This window comes from Anomalospiza imberbis, chromosome 1 (assembly GCF_031753505.1).
Source record: "Anomalospiza imberbis isolate Cuckoo-Finch-1a 21T00152 chromosome 1, ASM3175350v1, whole genome shotgun sequence".
Lineage (NCBI taxonomy): Eukaryota > Metazoa > Chordata > Aves > Passeriformes > Viduidae > Anomalospiza > Anomalospiza imberbis.
Window position 1 is genome coordinate 124,351,345 of NC_089681.1, and position 23,018 is coordinate 124,374,362.

The 23,018-nt window shown below is 36.6% G+C and overlaps 1 long non-coding RNA gene across 3 annotated transcripts in view; it reads right to left on the minus strand.

Moving 5' to 3' along the window:
- Positions 1–1,745: 1,745 nt before the first annotated feature.
- LOC137485530 (uncharacterized) overlaps positions 1,746–23,018 on the minus strand; it is a 259,654-nt gene continuing 238,381 nt past the window's right edge. For 2 of the 3 annotated variants that reach the window (XR_011005359.1, XR_011005356.1), the window contains exon 5: positions 1,746–1,877. This is a non-coding gene — a long non-coding RNA (uncharacterized lncRNA). Of the gene's footprint in view, positions 1,878–17,091; positions 17,311–23,018 lie in introns of all 3 variants that reach the window. The other variant, XR_011005360.1, reaches the window with a different exon arrangement.

Here is a 23,018-nt window from a genome sequence, read left to right on the forward strand (position 1 = left end):
GTTCTGAATGCAGATACTGGTCTTTCTATGAAGCCTAGACCCTTGTTACACTGGCATATTGAATTGTCTGACAGCAGGAGTTGTTTCTTCCCTGTAAATCAAGAACTTGCCTCTGTGAAAGGCAGTAGTTTCCAGCCTTCCTCACCCCACCATGAAGGCAGCACTGAAGTCACAGAGCAACCTGTGACAGGCAGAGGACCAACTTCTGTATGAACTCAGTGGAATCTCAGAGATCGTTCCTGTTTAAGAACAGTATTCAACTTGCCTTCTCACAGAGCAAAGGGCTGCTTTGAAAACATTCTTTTACACTGTCATTACTGTTGGGGTTTTTTTTTACTTGCTGGTAGAGAAAGAGGAGACAGGTTTCTTGTACTGATACTAATTACATCAGTGTGAAAAAGATTCCTACTCATAGCAGAGTACTTTTGAATATGGCAAAAATAAAATATATTTTTGTCGAATACAGATGGTCAGCTCATGTTGTCCATTTTCACCTGGATCTTTTCCATCCTCACTCAAAGAGGAATATTCTTAGCCCATTTTTCATACTCATCATAGCCTTCATCACTGAAATTGGCCTTTAGAGAACTAAGGATTCTGTTCTTTCCTTTCTTATTTTGCTAGATCTCAAAACTAAACCTTGTTTCACCAAATGTACTGGGCTATAGTTTGGCAGTGTGATATTTTGGATTTCAGGACTCTCAGTAAATTTTAAAAAGTTTATATTTCTTATTTACCTCTCTAAATCAAATTTTCTCCTTCTTTCTTTTTGCAAACACATTTGCCCTGAATGTCAGACAAAATATCAGTGATTATAATTGTAGGCCAAACACGAGTTTTTATGAACTGTCTTGTGAATTAGGGTAGAAAAGCAACATCTCATATGTTTGCCATGGTGCTTGATCTCTGGTTGAAATGTGAAACCTTTTCCAAAATCTCTCTTAATAAGAGGTCATCTCTGGTGTCTTTCATGAGCACTAAGTTCTATGAGAAGGAGGAGAAAAAAGAGGCCTCAATTGAAAGGAATAACTCTGAACAATCCCATTTATAATTTTCCCAGCACTACTATTAGTGTTTGCCAGTCTGGGGGCTGGAGGGAATGCAGCAGTTGCTTCTTCATCCCTTCTAGTATGGCACTCAACAGTCTTTTCTTTTAACTATGGCACTGATATTAAGAAACAAGTTGAGAGCTCCCTCTCGTCATATTCCCTCAATGCCAGTGTTTTATTTATAGTTGTCTTCTATGCCAGTGTTTTATTTATGGTATTAAATATATAAAGAGATTTTATAATGCAGCAAAAAAGGTTGTTATGGAAAAACAGATGCTGTTTTGTCCAAGAGCCATGCTTATGAACAAGGCCACCTGGCTTTACTCACACTGACTTTGAACCACATACAGAACAGAGACCTTTTCTTTTTCATTATTCAATCAGCTATTTTATCTGTGTCCTACAATGGTGCATAAAATACAGGACATTTCTTTCTAAGAATTAACATGAATCAAATTTTATCTTTTAGGAGAGAACAGTGTTCTGAGTTTTATTTTGAAATCAGGCCTGTGACTATTTTTGCTGCCTGGCAGTACATTAGTATCAAACAAAGCATTTATCCCACAAGTTATTATGTAACCATTGTAAATAATTTATAAATACTTCAACTTTATCTTAGCTTAGCACTACTTTTAGTACTGAACTTATTTTGTTAGCGTTTTTTATTAGAATTGTTAGTAAATCAATCCCTACCTTCTCTTCAAGGTAGTCAGCCCCTCCTAGTGGCTACTCCCGACCTGCAGCAAAACACTCCATGTTTTCCTGCCATTTGTCCTTGGTCTTCGCCGAGCAGAGCAGTGAAGATGGAGCTGTGAATTACTTTTCCTTCTTAAAATGTAGGAGAGAACAGGGAAATCTTTTGTCATTTAAAGTTATTGATGGAAAAAATAAACTGGCACAAATGTTTGCGATATTCCTTGCATTAAATCTTGTCCTACTTTTCATAGCCTGAGTACTATGAGTCATACAAATGTGAGCTGTAAGAGTCTATATTTCTCGATTACTCATATTCCTCCCTCTGCTACATCAATACTTTTTGAAGTGTTTTGTAAAGCTGAGCAGTAAAAGCCAAACTATTCCATAGACTGAAGGCTGAAAGCTTAAAAAATGCTTGTGGTAATATCCTTCCTTTTTAAATCTTTCCTTCCCTTAATTTCAGCAATGCTGCTCACACAAGTAGTTATGCACATGTTTGTATGCTCGTTGGAAAGGGTCTTTGTCACTCAGCCAGGAACACATTTCTGACAATCTGCCCGGTTTTCCTTCCTCAGTTTTACTGCCTGACTGGTTATTTCTGCCATGACGTTTCACCTGTTGAAACTGCCCAGGGATGCTCTTGAACAGCACCACACGTTGTCACTGGAGTTGTGACTTTCTTACATATGAACATTATCAAAAAACACAGAAAAATAAGCAAAATGCCTCTCTCTCTCCCCTCCTCTCTCCACTTGTGTCTTCATTACACACTTGGGGAATGTAAAAATAGTTTAACTGCTGACTGTAAGTTATCAGTGCAATAGAAAAACAGCTCACATAGTGTTACCTATGTATTGAATTTATTACATAGGACTTTGTGCAAAACTTAGCTATCCCTTGATATGTGAATCTTTCTGAAAAAAAGTTAAAAACCATTTGAGGAAAAGAACATAGGAAGTTTCAGTAAAATCCACTGGCAGCAAGCTATCAGCTGCATGTCAGGATGTTATCCACCCAGTTTTCAGCAAAGGGCAGAACATCTACTGCCTTTGCTCAAGTTACTGCATATCATCAGCAATTTCCAGATTTTAGATCTTTATAATAAGGCAGTAGTCCCAGTGAACCAGTAAAGCTGTGCTTCTGGTGGCCATCTAAAGGTACTGGCAAAAGTCCCAATTTTCAGAAGCAGGTATTTATTGCTTTGTGAGAATAAGGCACCATGCCAGGCACCTACAGAGAGAGCCAACCCAAATCAATAGCTGGGATCTTAGCAGGAGGTTAAGAACCCATGCACAGCACAGCAAGCAGACAAGAGAAGCTTCACTTCTGATATAAATACACAATGCACCGAAGAAAGCCTACAGGCATTGAATCTTTTAGGATCAGTATAATTAGCTTACTCAACTACTTTGATATTGAAAGATATAGCCTTATGTGCCAAAGGACAGAGGCAACAACTAGCAAGAAAATTTCATTCTCTAGCCCCTGGGAGGGAGAAAAGTTTAGGTACTGTGTTTAATATCAATAAAAAAACAGAGTAAAGGCATTTTGAACAACCTACTTATGAATTTGGGGAAAAAATGGGGGAATATCTTGTGGCCTGAAGCAGCTTGCTATAGTTCTTAAGTCCACACAGATTCATAGCTTTCTCCACAACAGTCTAGATGTTTACATGGACTGGGATTTTATTGTTAAACAAATTTCCAAGACTGGGATTTTAATTTGTGTTATACATATGCAAGTCATCTGACCAATAAATCTTTCTGTAGCTGACTGCTGAAGATGGCTTCAAGCCAATGCTGAGGAATGTTCACCTGAAAGTAACCCCTCATGTTTCTGTAACAGCTTACTTTTGATTTAAGAATTATTATTAGTTATTATATTGGTGCTTTAATCTAAACTGAGATCAGAACTTACTACACTAGATGTTACCTATAAAAACACAAAGGAACAGACATTAAAAATATTAGTTTGAAACTCATATAGGCAAGATAGATTCAAATAAAATACCTCCCACTTGCTATCAGAAACTAAAGTTCAGAAAACAAGTAGAATGAAAATATTTTTTTTCTTTATCAAAGTATTTTCCATCTATTAAAGATTATTGATTCTATTTCTACAGATACTAGAAACAAGGACAACTTGAATTATTCAATGTTTTAAAATTATAAAATGTGAAAGATTATTCTATGTTTTAAAAAGCATGTCCTATATTTGAATGAAAATATGAAATTTTGTATTTTCCCAGAACATTGACAACCTGCCTGAATTTTGACTCAGGATTATCAAATCAAACAACTCTTGTGTCATTGAGGAAAAATAATTGAACAAACATATTTATGCTTTAAGAAAATACAGAACGTATTAAGACCATGCATATGGATAATTCTAGAAACTGGATGCATATGCTATTAGCTCCTTAAGCTACTGAAAATTATTTTTAACTCCTGTGTGGGCTCTGAAGCCAGATTTTGGTCCCATCCTGCCTGGATTGTTCAGCTTTTATTTGCTGGGAAACAAAACTTATATAAATTAAAATAATTTTTAAAAATAAATAAAGACCGAACTAAGAAAAATCAATTCTGTAGCTGTCAGGAAAGCCTATCATATATTCTACTCTAACCTGGAATCAGAACAATTTCTAAAACAGCAAAACTACAACTGACTCAGAACCTAAAGTTACCCAAATTCAATAGAAATTCTTTCAGTGAGTCTAATGGGCTTTGGGTCATGGCCTCATGCATTAAACTAATTTATACAGAAAAAAAATCTATTTCCTTTTACTTTCAATTAATCAGGGAACTGGATATGACCTATTGGTGGAATGGTAAATAATAGAGAGAACAGGTCAGTTGTACAGAGTGACTTGGACCGTTTGCAGAGGTCAGTTCAGATCTAAACGTAGGTTTTATTGCAGCCAAGTGCAAGGACTTCTATCTAGAAACAAGGACTATTTGTAAGATGAGAAAAGCTATTGTGAAGAGCAATGATTCTGTCTCCAGATTGATAAAAAATTACTATAATGGTAGATGAGCAGTTGAACCTGATTTCCTTCAGTGAGCTAACATGATCCTTAATTGATTTGCAAGCAAGGGAACATGATAAAAGTGGTAAGGCAGCATTAATGGCACCATTACTGGAATTCTGTGTCCAGAATTAATATCTGTAATTCTAAAAGTATTCCGAGGAATTGGAAAGGGTTCTGGAAAGATGTAATGATGCAATCTTCAAAATATACCTCACTGTGTGAAAGACAGAAAAAACACAGCGTATTATGTTGCTTTGACAAATGACCTGGAGACAACATGCTCATGATAAGTAAAATAATATTTCTGATAATCAGTAGAAGTTTCATCTGTCAGGAAAAGCTATAACATGATCAAAAGTGAATCCAAACAAAATTTGACTAGAAAAAAGGGAGGATTTGAAACACTGAGGAGAACTAAGTTTTGCAAAAAAAGATATTAAAATTACCAAGAATTGTATCATTCTCATGAAATTATACTTGTTGCCCTCTTTTACCTCAAAAGAATTGTGGTTGATTTCATAAGTTAATAGATGGCATTCTTTGATTTGTAGTATGTTGGCCTTGATATATGAGCCAGAGATACAAAGGAACAAGTTGTGCTATGGATTGAGAGGGAATTAATGGTTTTGAAGCCAGTGCATATGGGGTCATATATGCAGTGGTGATTTCCCCTGAGGAGTACCACTCATAGGTAACCTGGTATAGATAACCCACACTGCCAGTAGGTACGTCTAGAAATGAGATGCTAATTTGACCCGAGTCTATTTAAGACATGTGTTTGAGTACTGTCAGGGTCTGCTGGCAAGACCCCAACAGTGTGAAAGTCCTTTTTTCCCTAGCCCAGCAGCCAAAGAAAAGGTCTGGAATGCTTGAAGCTGAGTTTTCAAGGTTGTTTATTTTTTCTTATCTATAATAGTTTCTCTCTGACCTGCCGAGGTCCACCTAGTACAGAAGCCATGGCAGTCTACTCCGAGCCCTGGGCGTCTCCCACATTATATACTCAAAATCATGTGTACCATGTCTACAGTTCCCGTACCAATACCTAAAATCTATATTGGACAGTGTGTCCCTATTCTAGACCAATAGAAAACTGTCACTATCACACCAAGACATGGGGGACAAGAAGAAGGAAGAAAAGGCTAGGGCACGCCCAGATTCCTCCATCTTGCACCCCTGAATTACATTCTAAAAAAACCCCAAAATTCTACTTTTTTACCCTGTGTCAATTCCCCTATTACAGTACTCGAACCCTTTTGGCTTGTAATTCCTCATATAAAGTTGGCAGCCTCTCCCATGGGCTAAAATCGAAGCTACAGGTGTTTTTGACTTCTTGCCAAGGTCCTTGAACCCCCTGACAGGGTCTCGAGGCATCCGGGGCAGCCAAAGGGAGGCTCTGGACTCCGACAGAGTACCACCATGTTTGGCAGAGATTGTTATGTACTTTATTTCAGTGGAGTGGTTGAAGTACAGGTATTGGGTTATTCTGTTGGTCATTAAACTATCAAACCTCTGAAAGTAGGCTGTGGTTAACAAGAGTATGTCCATCTACATATCAATGGGTATTGTACATGTTTTGAACGTATTACCTGCAGTAATGTAATGGGGATAGATATGTTAAGGCTGAAGATGATTATAGATGGTTATAATGTCTTTTCACTTAAAAATCTATGACTTTACAGCATGAGAAAAATGAATACATGATAGTTTGCTGAACCACATGCAGGATTGTTTCCAGGTTGAGTTTTGTAGATGGCTTATCTGCCTGAGATCATATTGTTAATTATGTCATTAGGTCTGGAATCCACCATGGATATTACAATCTCTTATGTGGGGAGCTTTGTATATGCAATGTCACTAATGAATGCCAGGCCATATTCTCCAATTGCAGGTGCATCCCACCCTAAGCTTGAGCAGCCAGGTGGTAAGACACTAATAGAGATGCAGCAGATGCAGAGGACTGAACAACCTCAAGCATTTGTGTAAAGAAAGTTTCTCTGCTTTCACAGGAAGACAAAGGTTTATTAGGTGTGAACTTGAATGACAGAATAAATTATTCACTTGGGCACCAAGTAGATTAGGATCCCAGGAGGAGCTTGTGTCTAGAGGAACCTCACAAGATCTATGCTCTGGGACAGCAACCAACACAGTACAGAAACAAACTGACCCCAGAGGAACACTGGATAGGTATTCACCCGTCCACAGCAACTGTGCATCAAAAAACTACAATAAATCCTGCCCTGAGCACTCAGTGCAGCAGGCATGCTGCACCATGTCCAGCTGATAGTGGGGGAGACCATTCCCCACCACAAGACTTATCACAGTGCAGAGATAGTTGCTGGTATTTGCCACTGACACTGGAATTTTTGCCATTACGATGATGTAGGGGGACCAGCAGCATTTTCATATGCCTAAAATACAGCCACTGCTTTGCTGCCAAGTGCACAGACCAAACATCTCAACAGGGGAAGAGCACCTACAAGCAGTCACCAGCACTACTAGAACAGTTATACATTTATTTTGGCTAGTAGGGATATCAAACCAGCTAGAAAATGAGAGTTGTTGTTATTCCAGCCATCGTCAGACATTTCTGTTCTGCTTTACTGATCTTTTTCATAGTAATCACGATGAATCAGACTGTGATGAGCAAATGAAAAGCTAAAACCACTAAAAACACAAGGAAATCTAAAGGGCACTTAATAAAACTCCTTGATTTGCTATTTCAACTTTTAATACACTCTATCATAATTAATTTTGATGATCTTAAGCTAAATTAAAAGCAACGGGTAGCACTGCATGGAAGGAAAAGTATAAGGACACCTTAATGGAGCCACCCAATATAGTGCCCTGTAGGCAACCATAACTTAATTTAAAAGCACACTTGATATGCAGAAATACACCCAAGTAAAATGGCAGGTGATCCTCCAAACAGAATAAGAAGTTGCTCTTGTATCTACCCTCAGCCACAGTAAATTTTTATGAACATGGTGCTTTTCATTAAGCAATCAATAATATATTTTATTAGTTCCAGAACACTGCATACAACTCACTAGAAGCAATCTCACTCCACAGTTTTGAGTGTGAATACCACAATTAAACCAAGAAAAGATAAATTAGTTTTTATGGAATCTGGAGGTTTTTGAGTTGTAAAAGTCCAATTACAAATTAGCAAGCTGTGAATAATCAGATTTTTTTAAAAATAACAAAAAAAGCCAGTTTCAAAGCTGCATGAGCTTTACTTGCAAAATCCTCAAAGATTTATGAAGTTAAATAATTGGTGACAAATGAAACCACTGATGATAGCTAATTGGAATAATGGTTTTTCACCTGTAGTTTTGGATGTAATACTGGGCCTTTTGAGAGCACTACAATCTTTCTGCAAAACAGAGGTTTGAAATATACACAAATGAAAGAGGTTTGTGCTATTCCAGGGTTCTAACAAATACACCTGTATTTAAAAATATCTGATCTCCCATTCTCCTTCCAGTATGTAGTCAACTGGATTTCCAAATGAGTTAATCCACATGCCATCATTAAGGGGGGGAGATATCAGCTGTTAAAAATATTATGTCATTATAACACTAGACAGGAGATAACCATGTCTAGAAAATCATCAAGACTTAGATGCTGAGGATTTCTGGAAATCTTCTTGGCTTCTTGTTGGCATACTAGTACTAACTAGCACATACATGCTTCATTTGGATGAGATGCATCTCTTCATCATGTCTGTAATTCAATCTTGATATGGTAATTTTTAAGTTCAAAGAAGATAATTTTGTACTTCACTCTGCTTTTAGCATGTGAGAATGGAAAAATCAAATACAGTGAATTTTTCATTCAGTTGAAAACTCTCAGTAAAGTGAATGACCCTTTAAAAAAATGTTAGGAAGCCAGGACACTCAGAATATCAGAAGCACATTTCAATCTGGTTGCATCGGAAATACTCAAGAGCAAGAGTGAATAGTGGGGAATGTATTTTCAGGCTTAGAGAGCACCTGTATTCTCGGGGATAAGCTGAAATTGTTGGAAAATCTACCCAATAAAGTGAAAGCATAAAAATAAGAAAAAAACATGTCCCAAGGACTGCATAGGCTATTCATTGAATCCTGTTTAATGCTATTCAGACAAAACCCTACATATGCATTCATTAAGATATGGTTATTGAGAAACTTGATTAATTTCAAAAGTAAATGACAGAAGATTTAAAACTATAAAAACAAAGACCTTCTGTATGGAGCAATCACAAGCAAAAGAAAGAATGGCCCACAGATAGGATATTTTTCAAAGATTTAGAAGACTCAAATTTAAAACCTTGCTCATTCATAAGCTCAACAAATTATTTAATACAACTAAACTCCTTTCTCTTCCACAACTATTATACAAGCTGTTTACTAGATCCATCTTCAGTCCGGCCATCTCCCAAACCACTCTTGACAATGGTCTGGGAAAGGATTAGATGATCTAGTTGAAAGCTGTGCCAAGGAGAATGCTAATAATGGTTAAACTTTCTGGGTATTGCCTAAGCCTGTATCTCATATCTATTTAATACACCGCTGTACTTAAATCCATTGGAAATCTGTAAAAAATGCAACAAAGAGCAGTCTCCATTGTGTAATATTCTAGTGTTATGGGAAAGAATGTTCTGTGAAAACAGTAAATCCTTTCTGTAAAATAATGAAAATAATTATGTCAATATGTACCCCTGAAGTACAAGAAATTCTTTTAGATTCCACTTTTCCAGTCAGAAATTCTACCTTTAAATCATTCAGCAAATTTATATGACATTGTCAGTATAGATGGGCAGATGCTAACCTGATGTTGATACCTGTACTCCAAAGCGTGGAAGTCTGCTTTTCCATAGTGCATAGTCATTCCCAGGCTGGTGGAGTCTGTGCTTCTCAACAGAAACACTGTTTGGACAAATACAAGGTCACACTAGATCAGCCAATGCCTTCATAAACTTGTCTTCAACCTAGGGTTTGTTTCAAGGATCACAGAGCAAATCTCATTCACTAGGACTGAGAGGAGTTCAATCTCTTGGGAAGTTTACTGGAGAATGATTTTTGCAATAGCATTTTACGACTAACTTCTTGAATGTGAGTTGCGTGTCATAATTCTTAGCAGAAATTAAAAAGCAGCAAGCAGTCACAAATGATGTTTTTGAAAAACACATGTTGGTCACTTGATTTAGAAATTTAACATATAAAATTACACTAAGAGCTATTAGGACTTACACTGGTGTAACGTTTAAGTAAATTGTCACACCTCTAATCCATAGACTTCTACCAGTATAGAATACAGATAAGGTTGTGTGAAATTGTTTGAACATTGCTGTTTTTACCACTAGTTTTCTCTGCAAACTTAGCTGATATTGCAGACAGAATCCATGCAGTGCAAATTATCCTCTATTTCAAAGATACTAGCATCAAAATGAAGTTCATTTTCTTGCATAAATAGGATGCAATATAAACAGAGGTTCTCAGACAACTCAACATCGAGACTGAAAAATACTTTCAATCTGTGCTAGCTAGCAGCAAACAACATTATGTTTCCCCGAATGGCTATACTAAACATTTAACAAAAAAAAGTCTACATTTAGAAGCCGTAATTTGACTGGTTTCAGCTGCAAAGCTTTCTGATTACTACTATGAAAAAACTTACCATGATTCATGCCCATTTCTGAAGAAAAACCTTGTCTGGGAACAAAAACCCAAAACAATAACTTGTATATTTTTCATTAAATTATGTTTTTTTTCTAGGGTTTTGAAGGATTTTAAATGCTTTTAAAATAGATAATATTTTTAATTTCAATTTCATTCCCACTGTGCAGGCTATTATTTTTATTTAACCAGTAAGATGGAGGGAAAAAGAATAAAATTAAAATCAGGGTTTAAAGCATGAAGCAAAAAGGCTGGTTATTTATTAAATAAATATATTTTAGGTCTACTTTTCAGTAAGAAAATAATTTTAAATGGGTACTGCAATTATAGTGAAAATTCATTTGAAAAAAGTGTTATTTTGTAAAATTTTGGAAGAAATCTACTTTCTTGATAGTGTCTGGGGGGAAAAAAAAGAAGAAGAAATTAATCAAACATTCACAAATACCTCCTTTTCTTGCCCTGCTCCTACCCCAAACTGAAACAATACAAAAAGGCAACACTGCATTGCATCTCCAGATGTCAAAATTTATTTCCTCTATTTTCCTTGCATGCAAGAGAAAAGCTTTGGGCTGGGGGAGTATCATGTCTAATAGACAAGTACGAAAAATTCCAAGAAAACAGCTTGGAAAGGAACCATCTCAATCTCACTGTTTACACAGAACATTTACCTGTCTGAAGCTCATAAATTATATGATCTTCATCTGCCACTTTCAAATTAGGTCTAATATGTATAATAGCATATTTAAAAATTTATTGTTCATGAGCTGATTTATTCTCTGTGGACTTGTTAGAGAGACAATGTTGCAATTTTCAAATTTTGGCTACTCCATAAATAGAGATATAGGAAAAAAGCAATTAATTTTATGACAATGTTAGACTTAAACAGTCTTATCATATTGGAGTATTTCTGGGATTATAATTCTATGTATATACATATATGTAGGTATATATATACATATATGTAATGTTCATCCCAGTTCAACAACTGCTTAACAAAAGATTCATGATGAGAAGTACTGTAGGTGTCACTTCTCAGGCAGTTAAGAGGGTATTAATATTAAATTTAATATACCTATTATCAAATTATCAGCCCTTATAAAAAAGAAAACAGAGTATGGATTACATTCCCTGGCAATATGAAGAGTTCAGGAAACGAAAAGTGTTTTGATCATATAAAATATATGGTATTGTTAGTGCAGAAGCCCTGTATCAACTTCAGTGACCCATTTAGAGGTTATTCTTTCATTGTTTTAAAGGTATTATGAATTAGAGCTCTGCAGTTTCAATAGCATCAAACACATGTAATAGAACCCATGTGCCTCAGTTAACCTTAAACAAGTATCTGAAAGCAAGAGAGACAGATTTAATGGATGTGATGTCATTACACTATATCATACATGCCAGAAAGAAAGAACGGAATATAATAGAATATCAGGGAAACATAGGAAAGCCATTTTTTAGCTATTTAAAGCTTCAGAAAAATGAGCCAAACCTGTGAGGAAGAGGCTGAAGTGCATGTAGTAATACATCCTAAAATATCAAGACACTTAAGTTTTTCCATTCTCTTTAGCACTTTGTATTCAAAATCTGATGCTGTGCCAATAATCTCCAGAAAAAGTACTTTTAACTCTTGCTGCAACCTGATACTGTTGTAAAGTTCACAATGAAATCTCCATTTATTTCACTCCATTGTTCTGCTCTCCTTTCTAAAAGGCTTCAATAGAAATAGGCCTTCACTTGCACCAATCTTTGCAATTTTTTTTTTCTATTGTCAACAGTTCCTTTCTGCCCTTTTGGAAATTACTGTTGCCCTAGGTTTAACTCAAACTGCAAATACAGAAATGACTATGTGATTCATATGGACTCCAAACAAGTTCCATCTAGCCAGAGGGAGACTTTCATTGATTTCAATAGGAGATTACCAGACAAAGCTAGGGGTGCATGAACTTTTGACTGGACACTTTTAAATCCAGTAGTTATTTTTCTCTTTTTTGATCTCATTCTTAAACATACATATTCAAAATCATTAAGTGCCAGTGTCCAGCATATGGCATCAGCAACATGCTCTTTGGTAGAGAAGTCTACATGTTATCAAGTTTTAAATAATTTACCTTCCTCATGAAAATAAGACAGATTGATAATGTCCTCTGAGCAGATAAAACAATCAACTCTAACATCTAAAAAGTCCTGTCGGTGTTCAAGCAGAGCACCCAAGAAAAGGCTAACTGTTTTTTGAGAGCAGGAGCAGAAACTCTGAAAGCAGAAACTGAGGATTCTGCTGAGGCCGCTGAAAACAATGCTTTCGTTTTGCATTTGATGAGTCCACCTTTGCTTTCATTGTCATTTCCATTATCGAATGATCTCCTTTCTGAAAAGGGATAACTAGTTATTGATTCAAATGTCAGCAGCTTAAATGCTATTAGCCAGGAGCAGCACCAAAAAGGAAGGCCACTGCATCAACAATATTGTACACTCTCACTCTGCAGGACTGCATCTCCTGTGCTGCCTAGGCAGGCTTATGGCTCAGCATAACTGTGCTTCTTATAATCATTCATATATTTATCCTCACAAAATCCCTGCTATTCCTCTTACACTTATTTTAGAAGCAGGCAGTACATGTCTAGGGCACAGACTGCACTGGAGCATAGAATTCCCTGAGCTAGCTCTTTCTATCACATTAGGACCATGAGCAGCAGTGTAGTCACAGCATTATGGAGGTTGGTGCAGGTCAATACTCCAAAAGATGTTTCAAGTGCTTGCATTAACCCTTGCAAATCTAATTCAAGTGTATCCTAAGATGCCTGACAAAATCACAATGGATCTAGAAATTAACTGAAGCCTCCAAGTCAAATGATTTGTCAGTGATTTCATGCTGAGATTAGCTTGAGATATCCACACAGAGACTGTTATGGATTATTTCTTTCTATCCCAGGGCTAGCTGACAGTGTGAAGCCTGGACACAAAAGTAGGCACCAAGGAAAGCAGTGAGAACATCCACAGGCTCCCTTCCAAATAGCTAAGACTGTACTACCACAAAGCAATATACGGGTCTAATAAATGAGCAGGTTGATTATGCAAAAACATAGTAACAAATATCCTTTGTGCATAAGGTTCTGAGAATTGCTGAAAGCTAGCTCTCTTTTTTTTAGCCTCCAGGAGATTTCTAAATCTCTAAATAGCAATCTGAATTTCTTAGACATCCACACACACGATCCAGAACTTGAGCCCTCAGCAAATCTCCTGTTTTATCTCTAATTCAAAAGATCACTTCCTGGAAGCTCTGAAGGGAAAACAGTGAGGCATTTCTTTCCTCTCCTCTTTGAACCACCTCCTATGCTTTGCACCAGTGAAAGGCCTAGTTAGTCTAGACCTAATTTCCTGGGGAAGAAAGTATATTCTTTACTAGAAAGAGCTGATCTACACTTTCTTGCAGAATTTAGCCCTGATAAAAAGAGACAATAAGAACTAGCAGATTTATGCTTCAAAAATATTATAGTGTATCTATTAGAACAAAACTGTTTTTCTCATATAACAATGAGAAGGGTTAAAGGTAAAAATTTCTCGTCTTTTTTTTTTTGTCACTTATTCTGTCTCCTGAATAAGGGCTTCTTTTGAGCTCCTGAGCACAAAAGTGCATCTGGAAAATGTCAACTAACGTATTTCAAAGTTATTATGTGAAAATAAAACCACTGAACGTATTTTTTTATGAACCCTTCCAAGAAAATTCACTTCCGAGACCTGGCTTGAGAATGAGCAGGAGATATTTTTCAGCCCAAAATAATTTTATGAGAAAGGTTTAAATGTTTGGAAAATATGTTGGAACTGTAATTTATCCCTTAACCAACAGCCTCAGTGATGGATTACATGACCAATAGAATGAATCTGTGTGTATACACACGTGCACACATAATTTCTTTTGTTTACCTTTGGATCAAAAATAGAATGTTACAACATTTGTTTTATCATTTTCGATCCCCCTGAGGCATTGTGACATTTGGTACATTTATTTTTCCTGTTAAGAGATGATTCTTTAATTGTTTGAAGCAGGTGGAGGAAATATTTAGCAGAATGTTTACACTGTGACAACTATGTGTCGGGGAGGGAAAGGGGGAACGTGTTTGAACATGCACAGAAAGCCAGGAGGTGATTACATTTCTTTCTTCTGCACAGTCCAATATACAAGCTGAAAAAAAAACCATTCCACAGTGGAGCTAGTAACAGTATAAAGATTTCAAAGGGGCCACAGGCCTCCTGTCATAAGCTTTGGTTCAGCACCTAAGTGAGGTTAGAGTGCTTGCAAATATGGACAGCCTTCTTACTGACCAGCTTGGAACACTAAGCTTTTCGTTCCACAGAAAAAGGTAAATTTCTCCAAAATTTATTTTGGGGGACCAAAAGGGAAAGTTCTCCCTGCATCCTCACTCCCTGCTTCCACTTACTCCTTACTTGTGTAAGTCAGGAAACTTATAATAAAGGTCCTTGTGCATGAAAGGCAGGATATGCTAACTTAAGTTCAGCAAGGAAAACAGGGGAATATCAACTTTTGTTCTGTTAGTGAGGTTAAAAGGATGTGGTAGAATACTTAAACTCATGAGTCTCAGCCACACAGCTACGGCTGAATCCAGACCTATTCTCTTTAATTCTGTAATGAAAGTTTATGACCACTTTTTCTGCATTTTTAGAAGACAGAACCTCTCTATAATTGCATAACTTAAACTCCTAGGGAATATATTGGGATGACAGTAGGAAGAGACTTATTTCTATCTTGCTTCTCCAAGACAGCCCTCATCCACTAACACCTTTCAGCAGACCCCAGTTTCTTGGGGAAACTCCAAATTTAAATCCAGTTGGTGGAAAAGAGAGCTCTAAATGCCCTATCAGGAGTTTTCCTGAGCTATTCTGATTCATAGGGCAGTGAAAGGACAACAGCTCTCCTGAGGCTCAGATCAGTATTCTGGCCACTGAATATTAAATATACATATTTCATACTAGAAAAAAATAATATTTAAATATCTGTTTGGGAACTTTAACACCATTCATATGAGAGAATGCCATATTAAATGGGTGAATACAGCACATCACACAGGATACTTCTCTCAGAAAAAAAAAGAAGAATTTGGGTTTCAAGCTTCTGGGAAAATTAGTTTAATCTCCCTGGACTTTTAAGTAAAAGGGCAACATTATTTCCACCAGTAATACATCATATCTGTAACTATGTTTTTCTCTTTGGTTATCCTTATATAAATACCATGGTTAGCACAACATGAAATAATTTAGTTTCTGGTTTGAATGAGGAAAAACAGAGACGCCTTTATTTGATCTGAGCCAATTAGGTTTTTTTGTTGGTTTATTCAGACACAAAATAGTTTGAATATTCAGTCTATTTGCTACTTACAAACTCATTGTTTGAATAATCATTAGGAACAGGAACTTTGTCCAGCAACATGGGTAGCAAGTAAAGGGTTAATTGGGTAATGCTGTTTTTGGAGCATACACATATACAAGGATGTCAAGAGAGATTGCTTAGGCACCCATATGAAGCCAGTTCACGTTGTTCATTATGAATAATGAAATTTGCTGCTCTTCAAACTCTATTCAAAGTTTTTTGCCATTACTATTACCAGGACCACGTTTTTTTCTATAGTACTTTGCTTGTGTTTACCAGTGAGATGATTTGCAACAGAAGTTACTGTTAAATGGGAGTGAAACTGGCATAATCTATCCCAGAATAATTTCCATCTTTCTAAATCAAAGTATATCAATTGCGATATCCTAATATTATTAACAATTTAGTCTATTCAATGATATGGGGTTTTTTGTGACATTATTGCAAAGATTTTTGCAATAGAAATATACAGCAGATAATTTTAACTAAAATCCAGAGAGCTCCACTTCATCTATTTTAAAAGCAATAATTTTCAAATTATCTAGTTCCTAACAGGGTCCACCAGAACCTCACAGATCTCCCTGTTTCACAAAACCTCTGCATTGTATCAGATATTAAAATACCACATGCTGTGTTTTGAAATGTATTTAACATAATGACACTGCAAAGTCATAGTGTCATGGAGGCTGGGAGCAACAAGAATACAAGGCTGCATAGGACAAGGGGGAATGGCTTCAAACTGAGAGAGAGGGGCTTAGATTTGATAATAGTAAGAAACTCTTCACTAACAGGTAGCGAGGCACCTGAAACAGGTTGCTCAGAGAAGTTGTGAATGCCCAATCCCTGGAACTGTTCCAGGCCAGGCAGGATGGGGCTTTGAGCAACGTGGTCTAGTGAAACTTGACCCTGCTCATGGCAGCAGAGTGGGGAACTAGATGATGTTTAGGGTCGCTTCCAATCCAAACCATTCTATGATTCTATAAAGAAGACAAGACCAAAGCTCAGAATCCTGGATCCTGCCCTCAGCTTTGTCCCTTACCAGTTCTGTGATTTTGGACCACTCTGCTTTATTCTTTGGCCTTCCAAATAATGCTTATTTTTATATACTTAAACACAAACTCCACTGGAAAGGTACAGTCTTGTGCTGGAGACAAGAGGAGAGTGTTTAGCACGGTGGGGCTCTGATCTCATCTGATTCCTTTAGACAAGACAGTACTACATATAAATCATTGTAATAATATTCTTATTTGCAGTTGAGATTAAACCTAAAGTTACCTTATTGGAGTGTCATCCTGGTTCCTGTGATATTTGTCTGAAACTTTCTTCTTACAGTATAACAAATGTGCTTCAACTCCATTGGTCAGCTTCTTCCTCTAATGCAGACAGCTTAATGGATTTTTCTTAAGCCCAGTACAGCTTGTTTCTGAGTATTAATTTCAACTTCAGGTTATTGTGCAAATTATGTCCTAGCTGGAAATTGAACCACGTTGACCACTGAAAAAGAAGAGCCTAATATATGACCTGTATTAGAAAAATTTGCCCAGCCAGCAAAGTAAAGTTGGATTGATTTTCACTCTGTCATAATGAGATATTTTGTTAGACAAGTTCTCCACCCAGTGGCTGCAAAAGTTCTTTGGGAGCAAGGATATGATCTCCAGTATGATACTATAGAAATGCTGGAGATCTAAATCCTGCATATAAAGCTCAGTTGATTCAAAGGAAGACAGGCAAAAGGATGTTTCTTTCATTTGGACCTAAGAAATCTATATAACACAGTGTTTAAGTCGTGTAAGACAAGAAAAAATAGACCAAAGAAATACAGTGGATGTAATATTTTACCTCTCCCTTCCGAAACCTGAAAACTTATATTCTCTAAATTCTCCACATTTTAGAATAATTTATCATTATGGGTTCAGAACTATGGGGAATATTTTGTTTGCTCATTTGCTTTCAGCACAGAAATGCAAGTCAAGAATTCCATTTCCAATCTGCCATCAACAATCTGAAGTTTCCCTGAAAGTTAAACACAATGGAAAATTTGAGAAAGCACTTGAGAAAAATTTCTTTACACTTATAAAATGTACAGACTCCAATGCAAACAAGCGGTCATCTGTAAGATATATGAGTGTCTTTTCATCATAACATACAAGTGTCACTCAGATTTAAGATCATTTCACTTAGTTATGCCCAGATAAATTTGGGAAGCAGCATTAGATGGGAAGGTTGGTTTTGAGAAAATGCCTGACACATGGAAAGGCTGTGGTATTTTGTCTGATTTTTATCCAAATCTTATCTCAAATATAAAAATCACTTTGGTTGAATTTCAGTCAGGGCTAGACAGCTTTCTATATAACAAAGTTTGACAGCCCGTATAGCTGTCTCCCACAGCAGTAAGACCAGAAACCATTTGCTGTATTTCTTCTTTAAGCTAACAGCAGCAGGAGTGAAATGCATTTCTGCCTCTGTGTTTTTAATAGAAAACAACTTCCAAAATTAAAACAATAAATTAAAAAATAAAATCAACACCATGTATTTATGTAATATGAACTTGACCACAGTTCATTTTCTTCTTGCTAGAGATCACAGAATCATTTAGGTTGGAAAAGACCTCCAACAGTGTCAAGTCCAACTTTTGACCAATAACCACCTTGCCAAGCAGACCATAACACATAGTGCTTTTCCCAGCTCAAGCTTTCCCTTTCTCTCCCAATAGTTTACTTGTTTTGAATTTGGTTTTTGCCTCTTTCTCTGATATTTGTTGGTTCTTTTCAGTCAGTTTTATATCTAGTCAGAGAGAATATTATGTAATGAATTTGAAAATTACTGTATTTTAATAGGTAAATCCCTGTTTATTGATGATGATTTTTTGGTCAATTAAAAACTCCAAAATCCAACAATGGTGTTTTTTGGGTTTTTTTTTATTCACTTTTAACATCTATAAAACACAGATGGAACAAGTTAACAAAAGCACCCAGAACACATTCACACACCTCTTCCTCCGATTCTCACAGCACTTCGTACATTAGATGCCACTCTGCTGTTCTCTGACAGAGAACTGCAGTTTGGCTTTGAAAACAAGTGTAGCTTTTTCACTTGAGGCGGGGAAAGGCACTACACATATATATAATGGCATGAATTATGTAAGTTGGGAGAGGAAATTAAAGCTTGCAATTAGGATTTTGTCCTGTGAGTTTGACAAGCACAGCAAACTATAACTTAGAAGGAAATATTTAAAAACAATGTATTCTCAAAATACAGATGCTTTGCTTTATTGTTGTTTTCCTTGCAAGGTTCTTATCTTTTATAAGATTAATCTTTTAGGAAGAAAAAACATCTTCATTTTATGTTTTATGCCACTGTTTACCCAGTCATATAAATATTTATGCTATTAGCCAACATTTATGACATTCCAACTCACTTGAAAAACCAAACTTGAATTTTCACAATTTTTCCTATTAAACAGTGTTATGTTTTTCCAAATTTTGTTCTAAGTGTAGTTTGGATACTCATTATAGTTACAGTTTTAAATGAAAATAAATATTTATTTAATTAAGTGTGGGGGATCGTTATTGGGAATGTGAAATGGAAATGTGCTGTCTAAATGCCTTTTTGATAAATAAAAGAGTAAGGATGGATGGAGGGAGTGAGGATGAAGGGAATAATTGAAGGTTTGGTTGTCTCTAAAAATTATAAATATCAGACATTTTAGATAAAGCAGCTAGCATTTTGTTTTGTGTGTAGAATTATCCCATTCTCCTACTTGTTTATTGGTAATTTTTAATGAGAGAAAATAAGGAGAGGAATTATACAGTAGAGATTTTAAATGTAAGAGAGATTTCACTGGAAGAGAAAAGTAATCTTACTTCAAATCTCCTTTTCATCTTTTTTACTAGAACCTAAATTGTAATTCATTTCATGCATGGAGTTTAAAATCTCACAACTCATAGGGAAAAAGGGCAGAACTAACTTGAAGCTGGAGTAACTTTGTGCAGCTGAAGCCCACTCAAGCAGCAGGTTCACACTGGGTTCCTGTGCAGAGTGGGCATAAATTTTTGGGAGAAGCAGTCCCACGCTCACGGGATCCGTTTCCCACTCCCCGGCCCCTGGACATGGATCCTGTAACTCCCCACCCAGGGAAATGCACAGATTTTTCCAAACTGTTAGCCGACCTCCCCACCTAGTGGCAGTCCAGTGGAAGGGTTCAGGCAAGCGTTTAGAATTAAATCCCTGGGTTAAATTGTTATGAAGCACAAATGCTCCGAAATAATGCTGTGCTGGAATTAGGGCCACATAACTGCACAGTCTGCACTTCAGCGCAGGTAACCCCTCCAAAAACCACATTTCAGTGAAATGTGATTCAGTGAAATCAGAGTTTGTGTATTGTCTGGCCCTTCTCCATCTGTCACATCTTTGACAGGTACTAATAGTTAATATTTATTCCCTACAGAAACCAACAAAGCTACTTGACATTCACTTGTATTCCCTAATATAACTCCAGGTGACAGAGCCATCTCAACTTACCCGCCCAAAAGAACGGGGTCATAATGCCTAACAATGCTTTGTAGTGAGCAACACCAAAGAAGGTATCATATTTTTACAAAACAGTATTCAAAGACACAACTAAGTCATTATGGAGAAAATAATCTAAGCCCTATATCACACATTAATCAATTTAGAGTTGGATTTGGTGCAGCACACCAATATTTGGCCTTATCATTAAGTCTGGTAACCTCTACCCACCAACAGCTGTAATACTAATACGTATTTTTTGATTTATCTTGCTAAGCTGGTTAGCTGAGATAGAACTTCATGACCTGAAATTCATATTGTCATCTTCCCTGCTGCTTAAGCACTAAGAATCACTGGCCAGGTTATTACTGATCATGACACAGTTAGATGGACTTGATATTAAAGAATATATCATAGCCTCACATTTATGATTCTAAACAAAGGAATCCAGGATGATTTTCTGATATTTTGGTTGTGTTCAAGCCTAAATTTAAGAGGAAGTATAATCTTTCCCTTAAGTTCCAAAGGTCTCTATCTATCTCACAAATGTGTACACTTCATTTTCTATTCTCACTTTCTTGACTGATTGTTGCTGCTTCAGTCTTCAAGGGGTCTGAAGAGTTGTCTAGTTGCCTCTACAAATGCCATGTATTTTCTATGGGGCTGACTTTGGATAGTGTGCACCACAGAGGCATGTGCTCTGCAATCTTCTTTTCCAAAACTGGTTTGTAGTGATACAGAACTCAAATTTCATAATAGTTTCAAACTGATCTCTCCTGCTTTTGCAAGAGGGAGCAACCAAAACAATGGCCCAGCAGATGTGCTAAAAGTTAGCCAGTTGCAGCCCATCTTAAAAAATAGGACAAAGAAAAACAATGGAAGTGAGGAGAATCATCTCTCTGTATTATTTTATAATTTGGAATTTCAGACATGCACCTTTCCTTTGTTTGATTGGATCCTCAAATTTATTCCTGCAATGACTTTTCTGCTAATACCTTTGCACTTTATTGTGACTATCAAAGGAAAGTCCTCATTCTCATGATTGTGTGATATGCAGGGTTAGCTGAAAAGCCTGAAATCCTCAAGAACAAGAGGATAGCTATCCTAAAAATAGAACATCAGAAAAAAAAAATGCAATGAAAGTGGACATTCTGGGGGTGTGGTTTATGTCCATTTTTTGTTTACTGATTGAAATTTAAAAAAGCTTTTCTGAGATGTTTTAACACTTTTGAGTTCATCCACCTTTGACCAGTAATGCTGATAACCTCCTGGTGTCAGTATGGCTCTACTGCAATTCTACTCCTTTGCAAAGCCCTGAATAGAGATTAAAAACTCCACGTTTGAATATGACAGCTAAATACACTGGTTAGAGGCTGAGATGTCAGTATACTAGAGGAGCTACTTAGCTACATAAAGCAGATTATTTCTTTACACACAGATCCTTTGCAAAAATTCTTATTCTAGCTATACTGTACTATTGCCACAGTTCTGCTTATGAAGGGGATACCTTGATAACATTGTCTGTACAATATAACTATATTGTACATTGCCTGTACAATATAGTAGGCATGTAATTATTCTAGAAAAAACATGTTATTTGTCACTATATTTATTTCACTTACTGTACAAAAATGAGAACAGTGGTAAAACAAATGTTTGCACCCACCCCAAGCCAGCTATGACTGTTCATTCTCCTTCATCCAGAGCTCGTTAGTCAAAAGCAGCAGCAGCTGAATCAAGTTGTCCTGAGGTACCACTTCTCTTTCACTCAAACAGAAGCAACATCCATTAAATTCTGAGTCTCACTCATCAGTCACTTCCTAAACTGTGATCATTTATGCCCAAACATCAATCCAGCAGTACAGAGAAGACAGGAGGGCATGGCAGCTTCTGCTTATGCGTACAAAAGCTGACTTTAATTCTCCTATAATCTGCCACATAACGAGATTTCTACTTAACCTGTTAGCAAGGGAATATGCCAGTGTTCTCTCTTCTATTTTTTTATCTTGTCCCCTCTCTCTAGTAAAATGATAGACAGAATTTCTCTCTCCCTTTAGAGTAAATTAGGAAGCAAATGAAGGAGAATTGGTGGGTTGTTCTTGCACATTAATTGGAAGGGGTGACAAAATATATTGCTATGTGAAAAAGGAGATAGATTTAAGGAAAATACAGAGGACTAATGAATTCTGAGAAGAAATTATTCTAATAATTGAGGAAAAGAATAAAAGTTCTCTCCCTTGATACCCTGAAGCCACCCTCAATCCAGAGCACCCACTAGCTTTCCAAGGCCTGTTTTCTCCTTTATCCTCTTCCTCCAAAAAATTACAATACCAAATTTACTAACAATACTGAGACACATTAAATAAGTTTTGGGACAACCAATGGGAATAGGAACATCTTGTGCTTATGATTCATTGACATAAATTAATTTTAAGATAAAAATTATTCTTACAAGTGCTGTAATGGTTTCAGCTGGAGTAGGGTTAAATTCTCAGACATTCCATACAATGGATCAGACTGTAAAGAACTCTAAGCTCCTTTTAAGATAGGAGCATAGTAGGCAAGGCTTAGTCAAACTTTTGTGGTAATGAGTCTACTACTTCTGGATATTAACAAGTCCCTCTTTCTCATACTGCACCATGAATGTGCCAACACTAGTACTTTCGGAGATGTTTCTACACTGCTCTCAGTGA